The sequence below is a fragment of the Acanthochromis polyacanthus genome, chromosome 6, assembly GCF_021347895.1.
Source record: "Acanthochromis polyacanthus isolate Apoly-LR-REF ecotype Palm Island chromosome 6, KAUST_Apoly_ChrSc, whole genome shotgun sequence".
NCBI lineage: Eukaryota > Metazoa > Chordata > Actinopteri > Pomacentridae > Acanthochromis > Acanthochromis polyacanthus.
Genome location: NC_067118.1, coordinates 6,575,810 through 6,589,680, shown reverse-complemented (window position 1 = coordinate 6,589,680; position 13,871 = coordinate 6,575,810). Strand labels below are relative to the sequence as shown.

Below are 13,871 nucleotides of genomic sequence, written 5' to 3'. Positions count from 1 at the left end.
TGCACAGTAACATCAGAAATGACTGATGATTTTCTACCATAAAAACAATTTACATTAATGGCATAACATTATGCACTGTAAAAATCCCAGGAGCTTCAGTAAAAAGTAACTGGACTTCTCTTTTAGGTTCTTTAACCCTTTGATGCCTAACATGGGTCACAAGTGACCCAAATCCAAGGGAAAATGGGTATCTCTTGACCGGCACTGTCCATCAAAGGGTTAAGGGCTTTTAGGTCCAAGAACCTAGAAGAGAAGTAACTTCAATTTTCAAGTAATTGAAACAAACAAACTCAACATGGAAAACAATTTTAATTTAGCTAAACCCAAACTTAAAACAATGAAACCACAAATAAGTTGGTAACAACTAGCACATCCTAAAGTTGTGTAAACTAAAAAACGTTTTTTCTGCTGCAACTCATCTGGTATTTTCTTCGAATAGGATCACAAAAAAACAGCAAGTCTAATGTCAAAATCATGTTTTACGTTCTATGTTTGGAGGAACAATTGTAAACTTTTCAGGTTGGCTTTCTATTAAATTAAGTAACAACAATGCACATTTGTTAATTTTATCTGGATGCTCCTCATTCTGTTGCATGTTACCAATTGAAATGATGAGTTTTCCTCAAGGGAGTTGTCGGTTGACCGCACAGTTTCCTCCAAGTTGTCCAGAAAACCTCCAAAGAAAGTCGCCCAGGAAGCAACTTTAAGGTGCAAAGAAAAAGCAACTTTACTCCGAGCTCCTTACCACATCTCCAAAGATATATCCAGTCACCCTACAACAGAAATCCATTTCTGACGCTATCATCCATCATCTCATTCTTGCGGTCACCAAACTCATGACCGTAGCTGAGGGCTGGAATAAAAATTAGTCTCCATATCTTCACTATTACAATCCAGTACAACACCACTGATGTTACCACAAACTGTCTCTTTTAAATTCCCTTTAAAATGAGATCTGAAGATACTTAAACATCTTTGCTTGAGGCAGAAACTAACCACCAATCCTGAGGGGGAAAACCACCAGTTCAGGTTCAGGTTACAGTTTAATGAAGAGAACAAAACCACATCATCTGCATAGAAGCAGACACACAACTCAGAGGCTCTCAAACTGGACACCCTCCTCATCCCAAATGCATTTTGAGGTCCAATCCATGAATATTTCGAACGGGATCGAAGACACTGGGGCAACCCTACAGGAGTCCAACACCCACCGGAAACCTGTTGGACACTGCCAAGAATACAACTTTAACCCTATTCTTTAATTTCCAGGAACATCAAACTACTTTTAATGCCTCTTACAAATACTGAAACCAAGTTCAATCCTTAGCAGTTCAGTAATTTACAGTCCTGTATATTTTATCCATGCCTGATGTGGATAAAAAAAAGGTTAACTATCTCTTTGGGCTCATAATTTCTTAGTGACATCCATCGTATTTCTGCACGATTGCCCCAAACTGCACACGAAGAGGCACTTTCATCTGATTTGAATAAAACATCTGTGAGCTGAATTCAGTGCTGCGTCTCCCTTTGGCAAAGTCTCTAAATCTGAGTAGATGATGACTCATTCTCTCATCTGGATGGACTACAGTCAGCAGCTCCTATTAGCATGCTGCCTGGGAAACACAATGCTACGACCCACCATGTGTGGCTCAGTAAGTGATATAAATACTCAAAGCTGTGCAAAAAAAAAGACGAGGTTAAAGCTTTCATATGACAGAAATCTGGGCTTTTCTTTCAGGTGAAAAAGATGAAAAAAAAAACTGCATTGAAGCTAAAAAAAAGTGTTTGCCTGTTAGCTGCAGCCAGGTTCAGTCCCTGTAATCTGCAGCAGCTAAAGCAGGAAAACAAGACACCGGGGATTCCTGTTTCACATTAAACACAGAGGTCAAAAAGTTACAGATAAGCTTCAACCTTCTATGTTTCATTATCAGACGTTCTGGTTCCTTGTAGTTTAAAGAATGCTGTTCAGAAAACTATGGAAAAAGCATGTAGAACATGTTCTTCCAGCAAATAATAATCATCCAATGCATCATTCAGAAAATGTGTGCTTTATTGTGTGTTTTATTCTTCTTATACTTAATACTCTATTACTTCGATTACAATATGCTCATTGCACTGTAAAATAATAATGTCTTAATTATGATTTAATTGGTACCGTTGTGTGCTGCTGAATTTATGATTAAACAGACATGGTAAGATTATCCAGATGTACACTACCGTTCAAAAGTTTGGGGTCACCCAGACAATTTCATGTTTTCCAGGAAGACTAACACTTTTATTCATGTGCTAACATAAGTGTACAAGGGTTTTCTAATCATCAATGAGCCTTTCAACACCATTAGCTAACACAATGTAGCATTAGAACACAGAGGTGATGGTTGATGGAAATGTTACTCTGTACTCCTATGGAGATATTCCATTAAAAATCAGCCGTTTCCAGATAGTCATTTACCACATTAACAATGTCTACACTGGATTTATCATTCATTTAATGTGATCTTCATTGAAAAAAAAAACTGCTTTTCTCTTTTTCTAAGTGACCCTAAGCTTTTGAACAGTACTGTATACGTAGCGTAGCCGCGCTAGACCCAGCTCTGAAGACGCAAGGGTCTAGTTACCCTCGGTAAGCCTCGAGGCTGGATGCTCCTAAAACTGGCCAACGAATCACCGTGAAGTGTAGAGTCAGAAGGCGGGCGTAACTAAGTGACGACAGAGGCGCGACGATTCTGACAGAAACAACCGGAAACAACTAGCCTAGCCGTGCCAGAAACCCACGGCAACGAATTTAATACTCTGCCAGGGTCGACAACAAAAACGACAACAGTCGTTGAGCTCCATTAGCACCGACTCTGAATAATCTTTCTGTTAGCATGTATGTAATATACTTGAGCTTCACCCATTGACTGTATAAATAAGGCTTCACCGAACTACCGCATCCTCTGAGTTCCGGCGCTCTAGGAACAACGTCAGCCTATTCGTTGCACTGATTGGTTGTATACCTACCCAATTGCTGCAGAGTGATTTAAAAGACAACCTTGTAGCCCGCCTCCCTCCCTGTAGAGAGTTCCTAGACCCTTGCGTCTTCAGAGCTGGGTCTAGCGTGGCTAGGCTACTGTATACGTGCATTTCATATTAGCATTGTGCACTAGCTAACATTAGCGGGGCAGCAGACGGTGGTGCTGACTTTGTCGCTCTTGTTCTTGTTGCCAGTTTTTCTTGCATGCATAGTATTTTTGAAGAGCAGTGAGTTTCTATATTTAAAATCACTGAAGGGTTGTGGCTGCGTGTTCCAGTGGAGCTCAGTCACATCTACCTGGCAGGTGAGGCTGATACCAGGTCAGTTTTATCCACTGTGTGGGAGACGGCAGTGAAAATTGCTAAAACATGAACGTTCATTCTTTATCGCTGACTTTTCTTTTGACAAACCACGACATACTTTTTTTTACCAGAATGCTTCAGATGAAGCAGAAATGCCACCTCTGAGTCACTGGGTGTATTTATGAGTCATGACTGTAATAAATACCGGACTCATAGAGGGCATCCACTTACTAGAATGAAAATATCTTCTTGTTCTCTGCATGAACCAGAGAAGACTGAAGCTTCATTTGTTTCCCCTACAGATTCCTGCTAGACTTTACATTGTGATAAGGCCACAAAATAACTATAATAATCGTTGTATGTGCTTCTTAATTAGGAGAAAAGCTTGACCTTGTTAGCACTTGGAGTCTTATCAACATTGGCTAACATTACCACAAAGTTCTAATAATGTTTGAAAGAAGACATTTTAATCTGATGTTCAAAAACATCAGATATTTTAAGGATATTTATAATTTCTAATAATGTTCCTGTGAGATTAAAATTGAACTAAGACAGAACATTTCATCAGCAACCATCACTCCTGTGTTCTAATGCTACATTGTGTTAGCTAATGGTGTTGAAAGGCTCATTGATGATTAGAAAACTCTTGTGCAGTTATGTTAGCACATGGATAAAAGGATGAGTTTTCAGGGAAAACATTAAATTGTCTGGATGACCAGAACTTTTAAATGATAGTGTATACATAATGTGGTGGCACATTTGTCAAGCAAAAACTGGCTTTCAGTAACGTAAGCCAAAACTAATAAATATGCTAAATACTATGTTTCAATGCAGGTCCAGGTTTCTTCAACACCAATATGATCCAAAAATTGCTCAAACTCACTGAACTTTAATGTAAAATCTAGTGAAGATCCAAAGTTTCCAAGAGCACCAATATCAGTTGAGGAAAATTTTAATTTTATCAGATAGTTTGTAAAACTGTGCAGCCATTAAAACACAGGTTTAGTGTTGTTTGTCCTTACTGTGACAAAACAGTAACAATTAAAATCATCCAGTCTTGATTGCTGAAAGCACAATGCTAAATTTAAGTAACTGTTAAATATTTAGCATAATATTAGTTTGCTCTGCTGCTGTTTGTTTGTTTACATGCTGTACACACAGATGCCGCAGTAAGGGCTGTCAGGGCTGCTTCAGTTACGCTGCTAATTGTGAAAGCCGCTTCTAATGGAAAACATAAAGAGCAAAGTGGACAGGAACATAAAGATCAACTGCTGTTTCCTCTGTTTGCTCCTGCAGGATTGAGGGATTGAAAGTGGTTTGCTGGAGATGAGTCAAGCATAAATCCACTCACACATTCATCAGATCCCTCCTCGGTAAATGCAGGTTACAGATAATCTTCGCTGCAGAGCTCAAACAAAAGAACGACTTCTGTTATTTTTGCACAGATCAGGTCATTCCTTCAGAGTCACTGTACTGCTGCAGACGAGCTTCAGCTGAGATGAGGAAACGGCGTGTTACTGCTGGACATTTAGAGGATGAAACGAAAAAGAAGGGGTCGAGGAGGCTCTGATACAGCAGAATTTACTAAAGCTTTCATGAAATATCTTAAACAATCAGGCAGGATTTGTCTACATTTTCTTCATCGATGGATTTAGCCCTCATTTAGCTTCGGGTAAAAAGCACTGCTGCACTTCACATGGACTTCCTGCATAATCAGGTCAAACGCTCAAAATACTTAATACACTGCGGGTTTGTCATAAATGAGAGCGTGTGTCCGCCTCACTGATCACGCTAACGGCTGTGTGAACTATTTATTCTCAAAGGCGATCAAAGAGCATTGATAAAAGCATCAAATCAATATTCCCAGTCACATCACAGTGAAGGAGACTGAAGACTGCCCGCATTCATCTCTTCCTCATCCAGCAGACAGCATCATTTAAAGTGGTGTTTGTGGTTATTCAGTGCACAACGCCAACATTCACTCTCTTATAGCTTCATTCTGGCCTCAACCTAAAGTATATTTCTAGTAAAGCTAAATGCTTCCCCACATCCACCAGCTGGTTGCTAACTTTGGATGATATCTGTTGGGTTATGCAAGAATTGGAGGACAATTTACGTTCCAAAATTTCAAATAATCCATGTACTAAATACTAAAACATGCAGTTGTTGTGTAAATGCTCTTGTCCTGAGACCAAATCTAAAAAAAACTAGGTGAAAATAGTGTTTGAAAATATTTTTAAAATACCAAATAAGTCTGGAGTTCCCCCTAAAATGACATTTTTCTCTTGTCCCATCGCCCTGACCAAACTGAACCTCAAATAAAACAGTTAAAATGAAATTTAGATCTCTTTTTTATCATTATTTTTTTCACTGATGTCTCTTCCGATTGTGGGAACTCTTTTTTTAATCAGCATAATAGTTTAAATAATAATTATCATGCATGTAACGTGTGTCCCACAATAGCCCTGTTAGCATAACCTTTTTAGCTGGTAGAAGAAGAAGAAAACAATGAATCACATGACAGAACATTGTTAGCCTTGATTGAATGTCTCACTCTACCTCATATTATCAGGATCAGACTATTTCTTCTTTTTACTGTTTTCCATCAGTCAGCTTGTCCTCTTGATCAGCAGTAACAGCTAGCTAAATATCTAGCTTCTACTGCTGAGAAAAAGCTAACATTAGCATGGATTAGCAACCCTGTTACTGTGATTAGAGTAGGGTTAGCAAACAACAAATAAAACATGGAATAAAAATGCTACCATTGATGTGTACGCTGAGACAATCAAGCCTTTGATAGTTTATTACCTATTATTGATGAATATGGAGCAGAAAATCTGTGGAAAAAAAGGCTAATTTTTCAAAAATTTTGAAGCCCAAATATCCGACAGTATAGTATAGTATAGTCATATAGTATAGTCTGATTATTAGTGCGTTTCCCCCCTAAAAACTCTTGGTAAATGGTGCAAAACGGTAAGACTGCACCAAAACAATGAGCCCAAGATGTTGCACAGAGCTGAGGATTATTGCAAAAATATTTTACCACATTTTGCTTAACATAATAAAGAAACATTATAGCACTACGGGGCACAACTAAATGTTTTTACACTAAAAATGGACTTTTGACTATGTATTGGAATCGCAGTTAGCAACAAACCTGCAGAGATTTAACAACATTTTTTGTGTTTTTGCACTTGATAATCAACTTCACTGTTTTGTTTCAGTCTCAGTTCTTGCTGTTCTATTTTTACCTCGATTTCAGCCAGAAAACTCTAAAAACCTGCTATACGTAGCATCAAACAGCAGACAGACTCAGTTAGCAACTAGCATGTGAGCATAGTGCAGCTAAAAATATCTCCAACAAGAACTGCAGAGACCAAAACATGGCTGCTAATAAAGGCTAATGTTGCTAACTAACTGCTGGATGTGCAAATGAACAACGGTTGGCTAATTTTCCATATTATCTTAAAAGGTGTTTGCAGCTTGTTTCTGGCCAAAATGTTTTTTTTTATTGAAGATTTAAACCTTTTTTGTGAAGGCCTTATAAACATATTATTACAGGTTTGCATGTGAATCAGAAAGTTGGAGGATAACTACATGTTCTTATTAGCCCTTTCCCCTCACAGCTACTCTGCTAATAGCAACACCAACTCCAATTAGCGTACCGTGCAACAACTGGAATTGAAAGTGACACGTTTTGCTGCATCTAGAGGCTAAAACCACTGAAATGGAAATGCTGTTTTCTCCTCTGCAGAACGAGGAGCCACAGAGTTAAATGGTGTGATTTGCACCACAGCCGACAGTCCAGCAGAGACCAGTTTCTCTACACCCAGGAGGAATCAAAACACAACAACATTTAGCAGAAATAAAGAACTGAGCTGAACTGTTGCAGCGTCACACTTTGAGGCTTCAGCAATTCTGCCTCTGCTCGTAATTATTACCAGGAGGAGAGATTTTCCCACCACCGGCGCATCAGAACAAATGCCATGCTGTGAGAATCGCTGCTAAGTCACCATGGCAACGGACGGTCCGCCACTCGTGTGGAACGTGAGCTGAAGGAGAGCCGCTATTGGCTGAGAGGAGCAGGATGGAGGAAGGAGGCTGCTGACAAGATGGCCAAGCAGCAGAGGACGAGTGTCCTGCAAAGAAGCCAACACGGAGCTTCATCATGTTCCTGCTCAGCCTCAGACTTCATGTTGATAAATTAGTAAAACTTCATATGCATGCAGGACTGTTGAACAGGCCTCCAGGAACAGGAGCCTGAAGGGGTCAGGAGGCCCTCGGGACAGAACGTATGTTTGAAATGGCTGTTTCTTACTGAAGAGTCAACAAAGACACACAAAAAAACACACAAAATGTGTCAAAGCAACCACACAGAGAGACCCAGAACTACTACTATGCAAAAAATACTAAGAGATTCAAAACAACTGCAAAGAAAAAAGCATCAAAAGAAAAAGACTTAGAGAATTTAAATAACTCAAAGTCTCCAAAAAGACACAAAGCACCCAAAAACAGCGAGAAAATGACACCAAAGAGATGCAAAATGACTCCAAAGAGATTCAAAACAACTGCAAGAAGACACGAAGTAACCAAAAAGAGATTAAATGTAAATTTACTAAAATGCAAAACAGCAACAGAGACAAAAAAAACAACAGAAAGATTCAGGATGATTATGATGCTTAAAATTACTACAAAGATTTGCAAAGCAACTTCAAAGACCCTCGAAACATCTGCAAGAAGATGCAAAGCAACCACAAGCAGCGACAAAATGACATCTAAAAAATGCAAAATGAATATTAAGAAATGCAAAGGCACAACTAAATACAAAATATATTAAGATACAAAACAACTGCAAAGAAAATAAGCCTTAAAAGAAAAAGACTTGAAGGAGAATTTAAATACCTCAGACATCCAAAGTGACTCCAAAAAGAGTCAACACACATACAAGAAGGCACAAAGCAACCAAAAGCAGCCACAAAATGATACCTAAGAGACGCAAAATGAATATTAAAAGCTACAAAGGCACTACAACAAACACATATCTGAAGATGCAAAAACACTGCAAAGAAAGCAAGCCTGAAAACAAAAAGACTTAGAGGAGAATTTTAGGAACTAAGACATCCAAAGTGACTCCAAAAAGACTCAAAAGATCTGTAAGACACAAAGCAAACAAAAACTGCGACAAAATTACACTGAAGGGATGCAAAATGACTCCAAAGATATTCAAAACGACGTGCAAGAAGACGCACAGCAACCAAAAAGAGACTAAATGCAAAATTACTTAAATGCAAAACAGCAACAGAGACACTCAAAAAACTACAGAAAGACTCAGGACGATTATGATGGTTAGAAGTACTTTCAAACTTCAAAGACCCTGCAAAACAACTGCAAGAAGACCCAAAGCAACCAAAAAAAGACACAATTACACCTCCAAAGAGATTCAAAACAACTAAAAACAGTGACAAAATTACAACAATGACACTTAAAATGACACTTAAAAGATGCAAAGGTTCTACAGAGAAACACAAAATATGCCAAGATGCAAAACAACGACAAAGAGACTCAAAATTACTACAAGAAGACCAAAAACAATCAAAAACAGAAACTAAATTAATGCAAAGAGACTCAAAATGGAGCCATGGAGCCCTCTGTTCTATTTAGGAGTATCTGCAGGTATGTGGTGCATTTTTGCACTCTGCTGTCTGTTTTGTTGTCAAACTGTTTTCATTCCAAGGTTATCCAGAGGATCTACAGGGCAGAACCTTCACCTGAACTCGGTCCTTCTCTGGATCCGTCCCTCCTGACATCACACTCAGGCTTTCTGGGCTTTTATTAAGAAGATGTGGAAGAAAACTGTTGGTAAATTCAGTCAGACTGAGCTGCTGCTGCAAACTGGATGAAGCTCCTCTACTGATTGGAGTAAAAGCCACGCAGAGCTTTCCTCTGTCGTCCGTCAGGTGGGACACTCTGTACGTTTCTGCAAAAACAGAAATGCTGCAAGGTCAAACTGCAGCGCCAGGAAACCTGTCACGACCGAGCCTGGACGGCACCGAGTCCGGGTTCAGGGGCGCAGCGAGCCGCTCCTGGACGCAGAGAGAAGCAGGCAGAATATATCCACCCAGAATTAAACCTCCAGCTGATTGTGACGCTGAAGCGGCGGGTATCTGCCGCCCAGAGGCCCCGCAGGGCACCGACATGGGCGCACAGGATGACAAGACGCGCAAAACATCTGCCGGAGCGCAGTGCGCAGCGGCACCAAAACAAACCGACCGAGCAGCAGCAGATCCTGCTCACATCCACGCAGCATTTCTGCTCCCTGATGTGCACCAGGACGTCCACGACCCTCCGCAGCGTGACGGACGGCACGGACACGACCTCCTACCTGCGCCGTCGGTTCATCGCGTCCCTGCGGCTGCTGGCGCTGGAGGAGCGGTGATCCTGGCTCAGCGGCCCGGGGAGGAGTGATGGAGGAGCGGCTGGAGGGAGGGGGAAGGCCGGGGGGAGGACGCAGGAGGTCGGCTGGATGGGAGGAGAGCAACCAGAAGGACGGAAGCATCTGCGTCACGTTACGACACTTTCTTTTTCCCCCCTTTCTTTATTTAAAGGGAAACGACACTAAATATGCTCTGATCAGGATTTAGATTCGATTTTTTTATTCGTCACATGAACATACAGTATTGCAGTGAAATGCAGTGACTGTCCACCAGGCTTTAAAATACAAAATGCTAAAACAGGTAAAAATATAAAACACACAAAATAAATAAATAAAACAAATAATACAACTGATACAAAAGATAGAAATACACTACCATTCAAATGTTTGAGGTCATTTAGAAATGTCCTTATTTTTGGAAAGAAAAGCATTTGTATTTCAATGAAGATAACATTAAATAATCAGAAATCCAGTCCAGACATTGTTAATGTGGTAAATGACTCTTCTAGCTTGAAACAACTGATTTTTAACCCTCCTGTTGTCCTCATTTACAGGCACCAAAAAAATTGGTTCCTTGTCTGAAAAAAAAGTCCAAAAATTCAGGAAAAAAAATCCCTGTATTTGAGAAAAATTGCAAAACTTTCACAGAGAAAATTCCAATAATTCCTGAAAAGTTTCCTTTAAAAGTTTTATTTTAAAAAATCCCCCAAATTTGGCATAACAATTCTTGCAAATATTTTCAAAAAATGACTAAAAATCTTCCAAAAAATGAATAAAAAATATCTAAAATGATTACATACACACACACACACACACACACACACACACACACACACACACACACACACACACACACACACACACACACACACACACACACACACACACACACACACATATATTACTAAAACTGCTAATATTTTCTTTGCAAACATTCACAAAAAGTCAACCAAAATGTAAAATTTGTTAGATTTTGATTGATTTTTTTGTAAATGTTCTTAAACATTTTTAACATTTCTTTTCTCCCCACCAAACAGTTTCAAAAAATTTCCCAAAAATGTTGAAAATGTGGACATCACATTTTCAAACTTTAAAACGGGTCAGTTTGACCCGCAGGACGACATGAGGGTTAATGGAATATCTCCATAGGGGTACAGAGGAACATTTCCAACAACCATCACTCCTGTGTTCTAATGCTACATTGTGTTAGATAATGCTGTTGAAATTCTCATTGATGATTAGAAAACCCTTGTACCGTTTGATTTAGCACGTGGATAAAAATGTGAGTTTTCATGGAAAACATGAAATTGTCTGGGTGACCCCAAACTTTTCAATGGTAGTGTAGGTAAAAACCAAACAGGTAAAAATTGTAATATTTATGTAAATTTCACAGTGCAAAGGTAGCGGACGTGCAAAAGTGAAGATGTGCATTCTGTGTGATGTAACAATATTTCCGGTTGTGTGTTTATAGTCCTTGTTTGTGAGGTGCTGACTGGAGGTCAGAGTTTGAGGGAAAAAGCTCCTCCTGAGTCTCTCTGTTTGATAAGATCAGATTTACTGTATCTCTGCTGCTGCCGTCGGACTGATGGAGCTGAAGGATCATTCCAGAACAGGAGGACATTTGGGCTTCAAAATGTATGAATAACGAACCTTCTCTTTACAGTTTTCTGCTCCATATTCATCAATAATAGGTAATAAACTATCAAAGGCTTGATTGGCTCAGCTTACACATCAATGGTAGCATTTTTATTCCATGTTTTATTTGTTGTTTGCTAACCCTACTCTAATCACAGGGTTGCTAAAACTGCAACAATAATACCTTCATAAAAATGTGTTATGTCAAGACTCCATGGGTTCTTTTTTCTGCTCAGTGCTGCAGCCTGCTGGGAATATTAAAGAAGCATCAAAGACTTAAAAAAAATGCATCCATTCTCCATTCTCTATGCACCGCTTTATCCTCACTAGGGTCCTGGGGGGTGCTGGAGCCTATTTATACCTGCAGAAGAGGGACATTGACATGGTGTTTGTCAAACGTGCCCTGCAGAACTTCACCAGCAGTGTTCAGGCCATCAGGTAAGATAATACAGTAGAGTCATTATAATAATAATTCTGCAAATGTTAATTACTAAATGTCAGCATGCTGTGATGGCATTAATGTATAGGAACTCAAAAGTAATGAGCCATTATCACTATTTTTTATTACCTACTGTTGTTGTTGTTGTTGTTGTTTTAAGACAGTAATTATTAATAATCACATTGACATACTGTCTCATTCATATTTTAACACTTTTTATCTGTCTCCCTCCAGGGACCAAAGCTTCTCTCAACAGCAGCAGCAAGAGGCACCAGGTTCCACAAGATCAAGGAGAGCCTTAGGAGAACAAGAGAAGCAGAGGCTGTCAAAAGAGGTATCTGCATTAATTACTGACCAATTGTGTAGGCACACTCAAGTGTTAGAACCAAGTGATAAAGTCACACACTCTGCTTTTACAGAGTTAGATTCAGTAATGGATGGCTGTTTTACTCACCCATTAGTTGTCCTTGATACTCACACAAGGATACAGTCATAACTTTGCAAGAATAACAAAAATGCATACCTTGGAACTGTGAGACAGAAGGTACAGTAAATCATGGCCACAATCTTGCCAACATCAGTAGAATTATATATACTGTAAATGTATATATGTGTAGTACATATATATAGTACATATTTATAGTACATATATATATATGTGTGTGTGTGTTTTGTTTTTACAATTGTGTGTTACTGACTATACATTTTCATAATTTTAACAGATCTGTGACAATCCTGGGCCATGCCAAAGACAGGTTCTCCTTCACCAGCCACCTTGTGAGTGCCGTGCTGCTAGAGGCAGAGCTGTTTGACCAGCATCTGAAAACATTCCCTGAAGAGGCTCTGAATACCACCGTGAGGGCATTTCACATGCTACACAAGGAGAGGCTCAGGACTGAGCTTTCGCTCATCTACGAAAGTCCAGACTTCAGGGGCTGCTGCGATGCACTGGCACTGTACCAGGTTCTACAGAGCTACAATCTCCAGGAAACTTTCTCTGAGACTGTGGCACTATTAACATCCTCATCACCACTCTGATGACAACAGCTGAAGCTGAGAGGTGTTTCTCCACCTTAAAGAGGATCAAGACATTCCTGAGAAATACAATGGGACAGGAAGTCAGGAACGTCTGAATGCATTGGGAATGCTTTCCATGGAGGGAGAGCTTGTCAGGAACATGCCTGATTTCAATGAGAGGGTGATTGATCGCTTTGCTTGTTTGAAAGAGAGGCGTGCTGAATTTCAATACAAGTGATGAGTGAGTGTGTTCTTGAATGGTGAGTTGTGTTATGTTGTACTCTCCAAATGTTGAATTGTTACTAGCTGTATTCATTGCATTTTTCCAGCCAAATATATGACAAATATGTTCTCGAAATCTTGGATTAATTGCAGTTTTGAGGATGGTCCAGATGGACGCGCTTTGTGCGTACGTGCCATTACATGGTACGCAAAATATTTCGCCAAGGTTGGCAGGTCTGTTGATCTGATGTACGCCAAGCGGGCCTTTGTTCACTGGTATGTAGGTGAGGATATGGAGGAGGGAGAGTTCTCTGAGGCCAGAGAGGACATGGCAGCTCTGGAGAAGGATTATGAGGAGGTGGGAGCTGACAGTGTTGAGGGAGAGGATGAAGGAGAGGAGTATTAAAATGAACATGAAGGCATTTAGCATAAATTAGGAAATCAATCAGTTCCAAGTGTTGTTAAATATGTTCCAAAAAGATGTTTTCTTTGTTTGAGTGTTGAGAAAGTTATAATTTCAGTTTGTGTAAAAGACGAGTATAGAAAGAAACATGAGCACGAGTTAAACATGAGTAATTTAAAGTTCAACTTAAATACGTTCCAATAAGAGATTTTTATTCGTCGTTTTACTGCTTTTAGTGCTGGTAAATCAAACTGACAGTGAGGAAGAGGAGCATTTAAATGGATATGAAGCACTGATTTCAAGTTCTCTCTTAACTGTGTTCAAAAACTAAATGTTTCTCTAATTTCAGTTTTAAGAAATAGAAAATGTTTGGATCAGTTTTAAATAAATTTTGTAACCTGAAA

The 13,871-nt window shown here is 39.5% G+C and overlaps 1 protein-coding gene and 1 long non-coding RNA gene across 5 annotated transcripts in view; one reads left to right on the top strand and one right to left on the bottom strand.

Moving 5' to 3' along the window:
* Positions 1-9,839, bottom strand: part of snphb (syntaphilin b) — a 42,027-nt gene extending 32,188 nt beyond the window's left edge. For 2 of the 4 annotated variants that reach the window (XM_051948963.1, XM_051948965.1), the window contains exon 1: positions 9,701-9,839. The gene's annotated coding sequence lies outside the window, so the exon portion shown is untranslated. Of the gene's footprint in view, positions 1-9,086; positions 9,200-9,700 lie in introns of those variants that run through there. The other 2 variants (XM_022220590.2, XM_051948964.1) reach the window with 2 other exon arrangements.
* Positions 9,840-9,841: 2 nt separating this feature from the next.
* LOC127534287 (uncharacterized) lies at positions 9,842-13,871 on the top strand. Its single transcript, XR_007942306.1, has 3 exons — positions 9,842-11,824; positions 12,060-12,159; positions 12,548-13,871. It is a non-coding gene; the product is annotated as an uncharacterized LOC127534287 (long non-coding RNA).